Source organism: Lontra canadensis, unplaced genomic scaffold (assembly GCF_010015895.1).
Source record: "Lontra canadensis isolate GAN:19392208 unplaced genomic scaffold, GSC_riverotter_1.0 scaffold122, whole genome shotgun sequence".
In the NCBI taxonomy this organism is placed as follows: Eukaryota; Metazoa; Chordata; class Mammalia; order Carnivora; family Mustelidae; genus Lontra; species Lontra canadensis.
In genome coordinates, this window is record NW_022631116.1 from 1,718,189 (window position 1) to 1,730,907 (window position 12,719).

Genomic DNA, 12,719 nt, shown 5'->3' on the forward strand with positions numbered 1-12,719 from the left:
TGGGACCATCCATTAAAGTCGGCACTAGGAACACACCTATGAGAGCGACTCTGTAAAATGACAGGGTAAAAGCCAGAATTTGGAGAGCTATGGAATTAAATGGGAAAGAGGAAATTGAGGATAAGGAAAGTAATGACAAATCAGAAATGGAGACTCATGTAGGCTAGCACTGCCTCAGGGTGACATATTATCCTTCGTTTCACTTATTCCTTATGGTAAACCTACGAGAAAGCATCACCACTTTGTACAGAGAAACAGCCTCAGAAAAATCAAGCCATTTTCTCAAAGTCCCTACATCGAGGGCATAATGAAGTTAGAATTTAAAACCAATAGAGCGCCTGGCTGGCTGAGTTGGTAAAGCATAAGACTTTTGAACTCAGGGTCGTGGGTTCAAGCCCAGCATTGGATATAGAGCCTACTTTAAATAAATTAGTTAATTAAAAAAAAAAAAAGAATTCAAAACCAAGTCAGTTGGATTCTAAAACTAGTGTTCCCAACTAGTATGCCATGATTGCCTATCTAGAAACCCAAACAAATCTACAAATAAATGGTTAGCATTAGTGAGTTTAGCGAGGTTTTTGGATACAAAGAGAGCGTATCAAAATCATTTGCATTTCTAAACATCTGCCATAAACATAAAATAAAATGTCTAGAAAGATACTGTGTACAATTGTTTTGAAGACCTCAAAGTTAGGACTAAATCTAACAAAAGATGTGTAAGTCCTCTTTATGGAAAACTATACCTTACTGAAAAGACATGTTTAAACATCCCTATAAATCAAAGGAGGTACCGTGTTCATTGTCAAGAATGCCAATTCTCCTAAAATCGGGCCATAGATCTAATGTGATCTCAAAGAGAATCCCAACAGGAGTGTTTATAGAAACTGACAAGCTGATTTCTAAAGTTTATTTAGATATAAAAGGAGCTAAGAATAGAGATGGTAATCTTGAAGACTAATAAACTTGAGGAACGTATTATGCTGGATTTCAAAAGCCCAAATAATTAAGACACTGTAGAAGGGCATTGTCTACAAGGTGCAACGTGGATCAATAGACAATTGCTTGGAATAGAAAGCTCAGACAAGGGGCACTGGGTGGCTCAGTGGGTTAAAGCCTCTCCCTTTGGCTCAGGTCATGATCCCAGGATCCTGGGATTGAGCCCCAAATCAGCTCTCTGCTCAGCAGGGAGACTGCTTCCCGCCCCTGCCCCCTGCCTGCCTCTCTGCCTACTTGTGATCTCTGTCTGTCAAATAAATAAATAAAATCTTAAAAAAAAAAAAAAAAAGAAAGAAAGAAAGCTCAGATAAGACCTACCCAATGGCTCTCTGCAGCAGCCAGTGAAGGACGGTATTTTCATTAAATGGTGCTAGATCACTTGATGTCCATCTGAAAAAATAATTGCCTTCTCGTAATACCCAAAAACTCAAGTCCAGGTGGGTTGTACTTGTTAGAACTAGAACAGTGAAGCTTCTAGAAGATAACAGAGGAAAATATCTTCATGCCCTCAAGGTAGAAAAAGAGTTCTTAGAGTTAAGAATTTCTGTTCAACTGGAAGATGCCATGAAGAGAATGAAAAGACAAGCTTCTGTCTGAGAAGATTGTGGTCTTCCATACAACGAAAACGGGCTTGTATTTAGAATATATATTTTTTTAATGTTTAGGGGCACCTGGCTGGCTCAGTCAGTGGGGCATGCGACTCTTGGTCTCGGGGTTGTGAGTTTGAGCACCACAGCGGGTGGAGAGATTACTTAAAAATAAAATCTTAAAAAGATAAATATAAAAATAAATTTTAAACCTTACTAATCAATAAGAAAAAGACGGGGAAAAAAAGTCAGAAAATTAGCAGAGAAACTTGAATAGTTTCATCACAAACGACAATATGCAAATGGCACCATAAACAAATGAGAAGGTACTCAACCCACGGGGAATGTGTATTAAAACCTCAGAGAGATACCACTATATGCCCAAGAATGTCTACAAGTTTTTTAAAGATTTTTATGTATTTATTTGACAGACAGAGATCACAAGTAGGCAGAGAGGCAGGCAGAGAGAGAGAGGAGGAAGCAGGCTCCCCGCCGAGCAGAGAGCCCGATGTGGGGCTCGATCCCAGGACCCTGGGACCATGACCCGAGCCGAAGGCAGAGGCTTAAACCCACTGAGCCACCCAGGCGCCCCAATTTTTTAAACGGACAATGCCAAGTGGAAAAAGAGGAGAGTAATGAGACCACCCGTAACGCTGCCAGGCGGAATGTAAACTGAGCACAATTTGACATCATCTGCTAAAGACAGACATAGGATCACTCTTAGACTTAACAATTGCACGCCCAGGATCAGAAATGCATAACAGGAAAATGCATGGTCGAAAATGTTTCCTTTTTTTTTTTTAAGATTTTATTTATTTATTTGACAGACAGAGATCACAAGTAGGCAGAGAGGCAGGCAGAGGAAGCAGACTACACGCTGAGCAGAGAGCCCAATGCGGGGCTCGATCCCAGGACCCCGGGGGATCATGACCTGAGCCGAAGGCAGAGGCTTTAATCCACTGAGCCACCCAGGTGCCCCTCAAAAATGTTTCTAACTGTGATGCTTGTGATATCCAAAAATTGAAAAGAACCCAAATAGCCACCTAGAATAAAAAGGATTTTAAAAAGTGGTATATCCATTGACCGCAATGGCAGGTAGCACCAGAAAGAAACAGGGGACTCTTGAGTGCATTCATCCTGAATGAATCTCACAAACATAATACTGAACGAAAGAAGTCTAGCAAAATGCAGTGTCTAGAAGTACATTTACTCAGTGTAAAGGACGGGTGTGATGAGCACAAATTCAGGATAATAGTTACCTCTGAGGATTAGAGAAGAGATAAGTAACAGGAGTGGATGGGCTAGGGGAAGCGGGTGGGGAGGTCCTGGGGCCTGGCAGCATCCTACCTCCTGACAAGGGTGTTGATACCAGGTGTCCACTTCCGGAAAGTCACAAAGAGGTAGGCTGGATGTCTTTGGGCACTTGATGTATATTTCAAATTTTCTTAATAATTAAGATATAAGGATAGCAGGGGAAGGGAGTGGAAGGGACAGGTAGAAATGGGGCAAAAGTTGCTAAAAGGAGGGGTGAGGTGGGGGTGGGTATGGGGGGCTGTGTGTGCACACCTGTGAACGATTCTCTTCGGCATCAGTGGGGAGACTTATACTGGAAGATGGGGATAGGAGAGAATACAGAAGATCTGGTGTAATGCAGAAACAAGGGGGCAGAGGGTGGGGGAGGATTGGGTCTTCCTGACTATGAGTAAAATAATGGATCATTTGGCCAGAGAACCCATTAGCAAAAGAGCACAGGGCCTGGAAAAGCAGCGCAGGTGGCTTGCACCAATCAAAGAAGGCCTGGCCATCAGCCAGTGACTTCAAGGCTATAATTAGCAAATTGGCCCTTGTCTCCTTAAGACCAAAAGTAAGCCTCTAAAACCAAAAACAAAATCATTCTTTCCCGTGTTCCTAAAAACCTTAAAAAATATAAAGGTAAAATAAATATTTATTTTAGAGATAAACAATGAAAATTGAAAATCAAAGTAGGCCGAGTATTTTTCAGGGAGCAGGCCTGACCTGCTGCCCATCCCTGGCATCTGGCCCCAACTGGGCACTCCTTGTCACTTGGATGGTGGATTCCTCAAGCCCTGCCCCCTGTGGAGCCCCTTCTTCTCTCTCTGCAGTGGAGTCCCCACCATTTGCTGTAGGCCATGAACACGAAGGTGGTCCATCCCAACTTAAAATACCTCCTCCTAGACACCCTCCTCAGAGCCTGTCCTACCTGCCTGTCTGTCCTGTCATCAGCTATATGGTGGCCTGGGGGAAACTAGGACTGGGGAAGTCCCATGAGGTCCTGGGGAAGAAACAAGGCTAGGAGCCAGCCAGGGGTCAGTAGCTGGCACAGAAGTCTGAGCTGAGATGCACAGACTGGCTGAAGTTTGAACAGCAAAGGACCACGTCAGGATCCAGCAAAGTGATGTTAGGAGGTCGAGCAGGCAATAGGATTGGACGTCATATAGGGTCCAGGGACCAGGGACCCAAAGGGAGTTCAGAGCTTGAAGCATCGGTGTCAGGTGGTGTTAGGTTCTAGTGCTGGACCTGGCTAGCCAGCAGTATAAATTTGGGCTGGTTACTGACCTCTTTTGCCCTCCTATTTCTCTGGCAAAGTGGGAATTGCATAGACATAAGGATGGGGATAGGGATGGACATGGGTTTGGGGTTAGGGATGGAGATGGGGATGAGCATGGAGATGGGCTTGGGAAGCATGAAGGGATAGGGGTGGGCATAGAGTTGGAGACAGAGATAAGGATGAGCATGGAGGTGAGACTGGGAAGGGTAAAGGAACGGGAAGGGGCACAGAGTTGGAGATGCTTGGCCCTGGCAGGAATGAGATGAGGAAAAGAGCTTGCACGTGTACAAGAGCAAAATGTCAACCTCATTGGGCATTTGCTGCCTTTTCAAAGCTTGCTTTGTCCACTCCTTTGCAGGTCGGAACTCATTCCTGGCAGTGATAGCACCCTGCCATCTCCGAGCATGGTAACAAGTCCTGGGAGCAGAGCAGTGTGTGCGGACATCCGTCTCTCCTCCTGCCTCTGGTCCCATCCTCCTCAGCCTCTCCCATCCAGCCTCGCTCCCTGCCCTGCCTCCCCACCAGCTTTTTCCAAGTGTCCCTGTCCTCTGCTCCTCCCCTTCGGCGTTCAAACATCGCCACAAGTCCCCGCCTCTAGAAAATTCTTCTCTTGACCCCAAGTTTCCCTGACTTCTATTTTTCTCCTTTTCTCAGTCAAAATTCCCCAGGGAATGGCCCATACCAGCTGCTGCTCTTTCCTCACTCCCCAAGGTCCATCCTCACAGCTCCATGACAGCCACTGGTCAGGAAGGAGCTAGTGGGGTGACTCGTGAGTCACAGCGATCGGGGACTCCAAAAAGTGGGGGTCGGGCAGGCATTCACGAAGACACACACACGTGCGCACATGCAAGCACACACATACACACACAGAGACATACACACAGGCACACACATATATACACACAAATACACACATGCACACAGAGGCACACATATACAGACACACACAGGGACACAAACACACAAACACATGCTTACACACATACTGAGACACACAGACACACACACGCACTTACACACACACAAACCCCAACGTACAGTCATATAGGCACACAGAGACACACACACAGATGCACACACACACTGACAAACCGGTTCCAATATGGCACCCAAGTGGCTCTCAGTCTGACTAGAGGGATTGAGGAGGGAAGCCCAGGGCCAGTCGTGGCTCAGCCTGCGGACTCAAGAGAGCAAAGCAAAGCTGCTAGAATCCAGGGCACCTGGGTGGCTCAGTGGGTTAAAGCCTCTGCCTTCAGCTCAGGTCATGATCCCAGAGTCCTGGGATCGAGCCCCACATCGGGCTCTCTGCTCAGCAGGGAGGCTGCTTCCTCCTCTCTCTCTGCCTGCTTCTCTGCCTACTTGTGAGCTCTGTCTGTCAAATAAATAAATAAAATTTAAAAATATATATTAAAAAAAAAAAGAAAATCTAGTTTCTAAAAAAAAAAGAAAAGCTGCTAGAATCCTACATCCAGAGCAGACCAGGGCTTTGCAGGGCTGGAACACTGCACAGCCTGGGGAGGAAGCCACCGTGTGCCCTGCACGAGTCCCAGCTGCAAGCCCTTGGGAGCAGACCAGGGCTTATGCAGGGCTGGAACACTGTTCCAGTGGAACACAAGTTCCGTGTGCCCTGCACGAGTCCCAGCTGCAAGCCCTTGGAAGACATCCCTGAAATAATGTCCACTAAAGTGGAGGGAATAAGTGCTCCAAAGTCTGAATTTGAACCCAAGAACTCTGGCTTCCCGTAGTCTTGCCTCTCTGCAGCTCTCATACTGGCTCAGTGTAGTTCAAGCAGGTTCAAAACCCGAGCGGCCAACATAGAGTAGTCTCTGTGGCTGTGGCCACCAGAAATACCACCACAGGGCCCCCAAAGAGGCACCTGTTCTTGCTACCCCGTCTACACCGCAGTACCTGCATTGATCCTAAGGTTTACTGAGTGTTGTTTTTTAAGATTTATTTGAGTGAGAGAGTGAGAGAGCACATGAGAGGGGCAGAGAAAGAGGGAGAAGCAGGCTGCCCGCTGAGCAGGGAGCCTGATGTGGGGCTCGATCCCAGGACCCCGGGATCATAACCTGAGCTGAAGGTAGATGCTCAATGACTGAGCCACCCAGGTACCCCCTGAGTGTTATTTTTATTTAATGTTACCTTTTATACCCTGTTCTTATTTTTAAATAAGCCACTTGAATATTCATTATTTTTTTTTAAGAAGGCTGTTGATCTTTTTCCGTATAGGTTCCTATAGGTTCTTAACAGTGAAGGCATTTACCAGTCCTAGCTTAGTATTCTCTTGGTGCTGAGCTCTGTCCAGAGGCCAGACATCTCTGGGGATGTGACACGCGATCCCTTGCCGCCCACTGCCCAGGAGAAAACATGGGTGTATTGTGTGGTGTGTGTGTGTTTTGTTTTCCTGTTTAAGCAGAATTGTCACCCTGACGACGGAGTAGAATCACCTGACAGGTTTTTTTAAACGTACCCACGCAGGAGCCCTCAGCAAACAAAGTTAATCAGGATCTGGGTGGTGGAGTTTGGACATCAGTATGTGTGACAGAATCCCAGCGGGGTGTGAGACCAGAAGTGGCAGTCACTCAGGAAAAACACTGCCTGACATCCTCGGAATCCTCAAACAAACCGAAGGCTCCCGTGAAGGACCTGCCTTCCCGTTGGTAGCTGGGTGTGTGCCTTTTCCCTGTCACCCTGGACTGTCCCCATCAGAGACACCTGCTGCTCTACCCAGACGCCTACCTGAGAGGTCTCGGTGATTCCTCATGCTTCCTCCAGTTCCCTGGTGGTTCTCCTGCCTGGTGCTTATATTTTGTCTGCAAATAGTCTAGTCCTCGATCCCACCTCCCTGTTGATCTTCTCACTGCAGCCAGCCATCCTTTCTCTGCCACCCTCTCAGGTGGTCCTGACGTCAGGGTAAACGGGGGCATTGTGACATCAGCAGTCACCATGCTCCCCACCCATGAATCTTCTGTCTTGTTCTCTTCCTCCTCGGTGAGCCACACAGTCCTCAAACCCTGGTGCCTGAACAATCTTTCCTGTCCCCCTTAGTGAAATGCCTACTATGTGCCGGGCATGATCTCTCATTTGGGGTCTCTGATGGCCGGAGAGCCAATGAGACATGGATTTTCTTCATTTTAACACACACATATTCTGCACAATACCTGGCCAGGTACAGAGATGGATGAGACTGGTGGTCAAGTTCCTTGGTGCCAGAATCATCTAGAAAGCTTATGAAGACATGGATTATCCGTCCCAGCCTGGAGTTTCTGATTCAGTACCTGAAGGGTGGAGCCCAAGAATTTACCTTTCCAGCAAGCTCCTTACGACATTCCTCTGAAACAAAATGCTCTTTGGATGAACAGGAGAGAGAATTGCTGTCACCAGGAAGCTGTTTGGAATCAGCCCCCTCCCCTCCACTCCAGTGACCTGTCCATATTTGCAATGGGGTATGCAGTTTCTAACCCCACCTGTGACCCCAACTCTGAAATATCCTCCGAGATTCAAGGAGGACAGGCACAGAGCCGGCTGGGAAACATGGAGGTGTCATTGCATATATCAACTTGGGATGGAGCTCCAGAGCCAGGCTAGACTTGTCTGTTACAGAGCTATCTGGCCCTTCTGGTAATACCTCCAACATGTTTTCTCCCTGCCCATTACATAAGCCTACCCTTCCTGACTGCCCATGACCCAAACCCCACTCACACCCTTGTCACCTTGCTCTGTCCTGACATCAGGTCTTTGCGTCCAATTCCACCCCATAACTCCCACACCAGTGGGACCACGGCTCCAACCTCTCCTCAGACATCATGGAAGATACTCCAAATAAGGATGCAGAATCCCTGGCCTGGCTGTTTGGAGATGCTCTAGGGCATGCATGAGCAAGAAAGGAAATGAGGTCTAGGAACGTTTCATTCTCTCTCCTGGCAAATCTAGGGAAGACTTGGACATCATTGCATCCAAAGATCAAGGGCAGGGCTAGTTTAGAGTTGCGGGGCGATGGCAGGTGACCTACCATATCCCATGGTTTCACAAGAACCTCCAAAGATGAAACTTTTAAAGTCTTAGGCAGCTTGAAGGAGTTGTTTGAGGTACTTATAGGTCTAGTACTGCAGGTAACAGGAGCTGGGACCCAGCTGGGAGGCAGTCCCTGAACCAATCAGTTAAAGAACCAGAGTGATATTGAGAAGTGACATCAGTCCTGCCACCTGACAGCACACAGATGGTGCTTCAAGAGGCCATGATGCTAATCACATCCGTGTCTATGTTGTTCATGGCGAAACTCCAAGTCTTGGAAAGAAAATCTATAGCCTGAGTTATTTTCCTCCTACAGGGCTGGCCTGGCCTTTGTTGGCTTTAGGGAGGTGCATTTTTCCCTCCTCTGTGGGCAGCAAATTCCCCACGAGTCAGCACGATGTGCATCTGGGCTCACCCACTGGCTTCTATTGGCTGTGAGAGGGACAAGCCAAGCAAGTGTGCAATGTAAGCCCTGGTGCTCACCAGTCTGGAGATACTCATAGGCTGCCAAAGTCCCTCAGTGTACCTCGCCAGCCTGGTCACTGGCCCTCCTTGTCATCTCCCAACAGGCTGATGCTGAGTATGGTTCCTTCCCTTCATTCAGTGCAGAATGAGTTAAGGTACACAGGGGGCCCAAGAGCTAGCTCTCAGTCACCTGTGCATGCACCCTGTGCCAAGTACTGTTCTCAACTTTTCATGCATTAACTGATCCAGGGTTCAAAATCTTCAACATGGACCTAACACATAGGTTCTACTCTTTTAATCCCCATTTCACAAATGAAGAAACTGAGGCACGGAGAAGTCAAGTGAGCAGCCCATAGATACACAGTTCCTCAATAGAAGAATCAGATGTGCCAACTCCACAGTCTATGCCATTAAGAAGGGGAAATGGGGACACCCAGCGTGGCTCAGTCAGTTCAGCGTCTGACTCTCGGTTTTGTCTCAGGTCATGATCTCAGGGTTTTGAGATTGAGTCCCACACTGGACTGCATACTCAGTGCAGCGAGAACATGCCTGTCCTCAACTTGGGATTCTCTCCCTCTCCCTCTGCCCCTCCCCCTGCCCTCACTCATGCTCTCTTGCTCTCTCTTAAAAAAAAAAAAAATACAGAAGGGGAAACCAACTAGCTCTCTGCATCAGCTCAATGTAAGAACCCACTCAGAATCCATAGTGGGCTTGCTCAGACCCCCAGCTCCCACCTCTCCTACATGCTATTACATTCTCTTACTCTTTCCCCTCACTACTCCCCAAATCACTAACTAAGTGGACTCAGATGTATCTCTTTAGCCCACACACTTGGATTTTCTGTGAAACCTGAAAAGAAAATCTCGGGGAAAACAGTACTTTGGGTCAGAAGTTTATCAGTTCTCCCTGTGGGTCCCCAGCTTGCATCCAGAGTGTTAAACAGCAGCACACATCAACCTCTCCTAGTAAGGTCCCCTACAGCCCTGTTTCTCAAGTTGAATAAGCCAAAAGTGGACAAATCAAACCAGGCAATCCACTGCCTTGCCTCTGGCCTGTGACATGGCCTGGAACAATCTAGTTCTCTCAAGAACACAGATAGCATGTTAAGAAAGAACTGATACTTGGCAACGGTGCTGAAGCTTAAAGCATGTCCTGAATGGCATAATGGCCATGAGGGGTTGTGGAATCACAATTGCCTTTCAATCAGCTGATATCCCTTTTATTGCACAGGTTCCCCTTCCCTCTCTCCTATTGTGTCCTTATTTGCTAAAGAATGAGTTTCCTACAGTCTAGTGTATGCAGATGACATCTCCATGGTGTCCTTTAACTGGTTCCTCTGTCCCCTATGAGTTGGCCATAAGATCTAAAGCCTGGACTGGGTCCAGTTTCACTTTTCCATAGACAGTATGGTAAATAGAAGTGACATAATGCCAAGTTGTCTCTGTTTTTGTGATGTTAGCAGCTGCTAATGATTGCTGATAAGAAAAGTTATTTCATCAGGAGTTTCAAATTGATGATATCTTAATTTTACCATTCCTTCTCTGTTTTTTATGCAGACTAAACCTATAAGAAGACATTTCTCATCAACACTGCTTACACTGAGGCTCAGTACATGGGAAAAGTGGAACAAATAAGTCATGGATTTCTTTTCTCTTATTTATCAGTCTTCAAAATAATAAACAGGATATTTGCATGCTCCAAAAGTGACTGAAGTTTTTGGGTTTTGTGATGAACTTACACTTGAAGTGTTTCAATCCATTGCAGTCCTTATTCTTACAGATCCTCAAACTGTCCCTTTTCTAGCCAGCCAGAACCTTTTCAAGCTGGTTCCTGAGTCCTTTTGACATGAGCCTAGATGTGCTTGATAGCTCCCTTCCTGTTTTTATGACAGGCTGTTCTGGGTGCATCTAAAATGTAAGACAATTTCTATAAAGAGTCCTCTTCCTTTTGGTGCAGAAGGTTGTTGGATGCCACATGAAACTCACTCTCATAGCTATGTTTGGCCACATCTGAAGCCCTCCCCAGATGTTCTCCATAGGCCCTTCCTGCAGGACCCTGCCAGGAACAACCAAACATACACCATAACATTGTGTCTCAAGGCAGATTTCCAGAGATCCATGGTTGCACTACAAGCTACATTTATTTCACTTAAACACTTGTGGGTCCAGAATTCAAGATGGGCTCAGCTGAACAGTTCTCCAATCCACATGGCGTCAGCCAGGGCAGTGGAACTAGAAGGTCTATTTCCAAGATGACTTCTTTATAATTTGTCTGGCATCTTGATGCTCCCTAATCTCTCCCTTCCTTTCTCTCTCCCCATGGTGTCTCATTCTCCAGACTTGTCCACGTGGCTTGGGCTCCTCTCCAGCATGGTAGTCACAAGAGGCAGGAGATAGAAACCACAAGCCCAGTTAAGGACTTCCTTAGAACTAGCACAGCATCACCTCTACCCTGTTCTATTGGACAGAGGAATCACATCATTTTCCCAGATTCACAAGGGTGGTGCAATAGATCACACCTTCTGGAGCAATGACAAGGACAAACTGCAGAAGAGCATGTGATTGTCATGGCTATCTTCAGAAAATAAAGTCTCCCACAGTAACTACGCCTAGTCTCAGCCTCGGGAGTCCATTCCCAACAGCACTTTCCCTTGATTCGTTCATTCATCCACTCAACAAACAATTCCTGAATTGGGCTAGTAACTCTTGCTGAGGACTGAAGGCGGAATTTCTTAGAAAATGAGAAAGGTTTGGAAACAACTTCAATTTTTTTAAGTTGAATTTCTCATTAATTCCCAGCTTATTTTTATTTAATCTCATAAAAAGCAAACTTTGCCTGTCTTAGGCAAGCTCCAGTATCATCTCCTCTAGGAAGCCTTTCCTGATCTCCCTTTGGGCATATTGATAGCTCCCACAGCACCTTGTTCACACACTAGCTGTGCAATGATTATATCTGATTTCTAGTTGAATTCCCATCCACCCCCAAATAAAGACTGTATTTACCGACTAGATGGCCATGAGACTAAGTTCTGGCCCATGAAATGTAAGTGGAAGTGGTATGTGCAACTTTCAGGAAAGGTCCCTAAAGAAGGAGTGTACCTTTGTCCTTTCCTTTCGTCTTTCTTGCTGCCAGGAATACAGACATGATAGCTGGAGCTAGAGCAGCCATTTTGTATCATATGATGACTTTGGGAATGGAAGCCACTTACAGCAGAACAACGAGTTAAAGAGCTCAAGTTCTTGACACTGTGGAGGGCCCCTCCCACTCTGGACCCAGTACATCAAGGTTTTCGCATGAGACAGAAATGAACTTCTATAATGAACTTCTATGTGGCTTAAGCCACTGTTTAGGATTTCCTGCCACTCCCAGTTGAACTTAATCCTAGCTGATAAAACTCACATCAAGAGAGTGGGGTGGCAAAATGCAATGCAATGTCTTTTCTACTGAACTATGTACAGAACTTGCAGCTCTTGATGGGGAATACTAATTCTACAATATAATTCTATTTCCTAGGCAGGAGAATGGGTAAGGTCAAATAATAACACAATGGCCTAAACTAAATGCATCTGGTGACATTGTTTATGATGTCAAGAGCCTGCAAAAGAACTCAATGCTGCTCAAAGAGGGGGAGGTGGGCTGATTAAAATATAGGATATCTGTGTAATGGAAATTTTATGGCTCTATTTAAGTGAACGAGGCAAATCTCTATATACAATGATCACAATAAATACTTGGGTAAAAATGCAAGGTCTTTAATATACTATAACCCCAAGGGAAAGCAAGCAAAATCAAAGGAAGCATGTTATACATGAAAAATATGGGCAAAAGTAGGTAACTGCAGAAGCTGGTCAATGGATATGAGAGGGTTCATTGTACTTGTGTCTCTGTTCATGTGTACCCTGGAGAATATTCTGTAATAAAAGTGAAAACAAAAAACAAAACCACAGGGTTCTGGGCTCTGTTTTCATTTTTTGTGGGTTTTCTTCACTTTTTATTTTAAAAATATTTTCAAAGTGCTGCCCTTGTGGGGAAGAAAAAAACCAAAGGGATGAGAGGGGATAGATGCATGTTTAGACGTTTGGACATGT

At 45.9% G+C, this 12,719-nt stretch overlaps 1 protein-coding gene across 4 annotated transcripts in view; it reads right to left on the bottom strand.

Moving 5' to 3' along the window:
- Window positions 1-12,719, bottom strand: part of CDRT4 (CMT1A duplicated region transcript 4) — a 60,486-nt gene that overhangs the window by 24,333 nt on the left and 23,434 nt on the right. The window contains exons 1-2 of one of the 4 annotated variants that reach the window (XM_032841326.1): window positions 6,892-7,058; window positions 1,403-1,470 (exon numbers count right to left, since the gene is read on the bottom strand). The exons of 1 other annotated variant lie outside the window; for it this stretch is intronic. The gene's annotated coding sequence lies outside the window, so the exon portion shown is untranslated. Of the gene's footprint in view, window positions 1-1,314; window positions 1,382-1,402; window positions 1,471-6,891; window positions 7,059-12,719 lie in introns of those variants that run through there. 2 more of the 4 variants (XM_032841324.1, XM_032841328.1) reach the window with 2 other exon arrangements.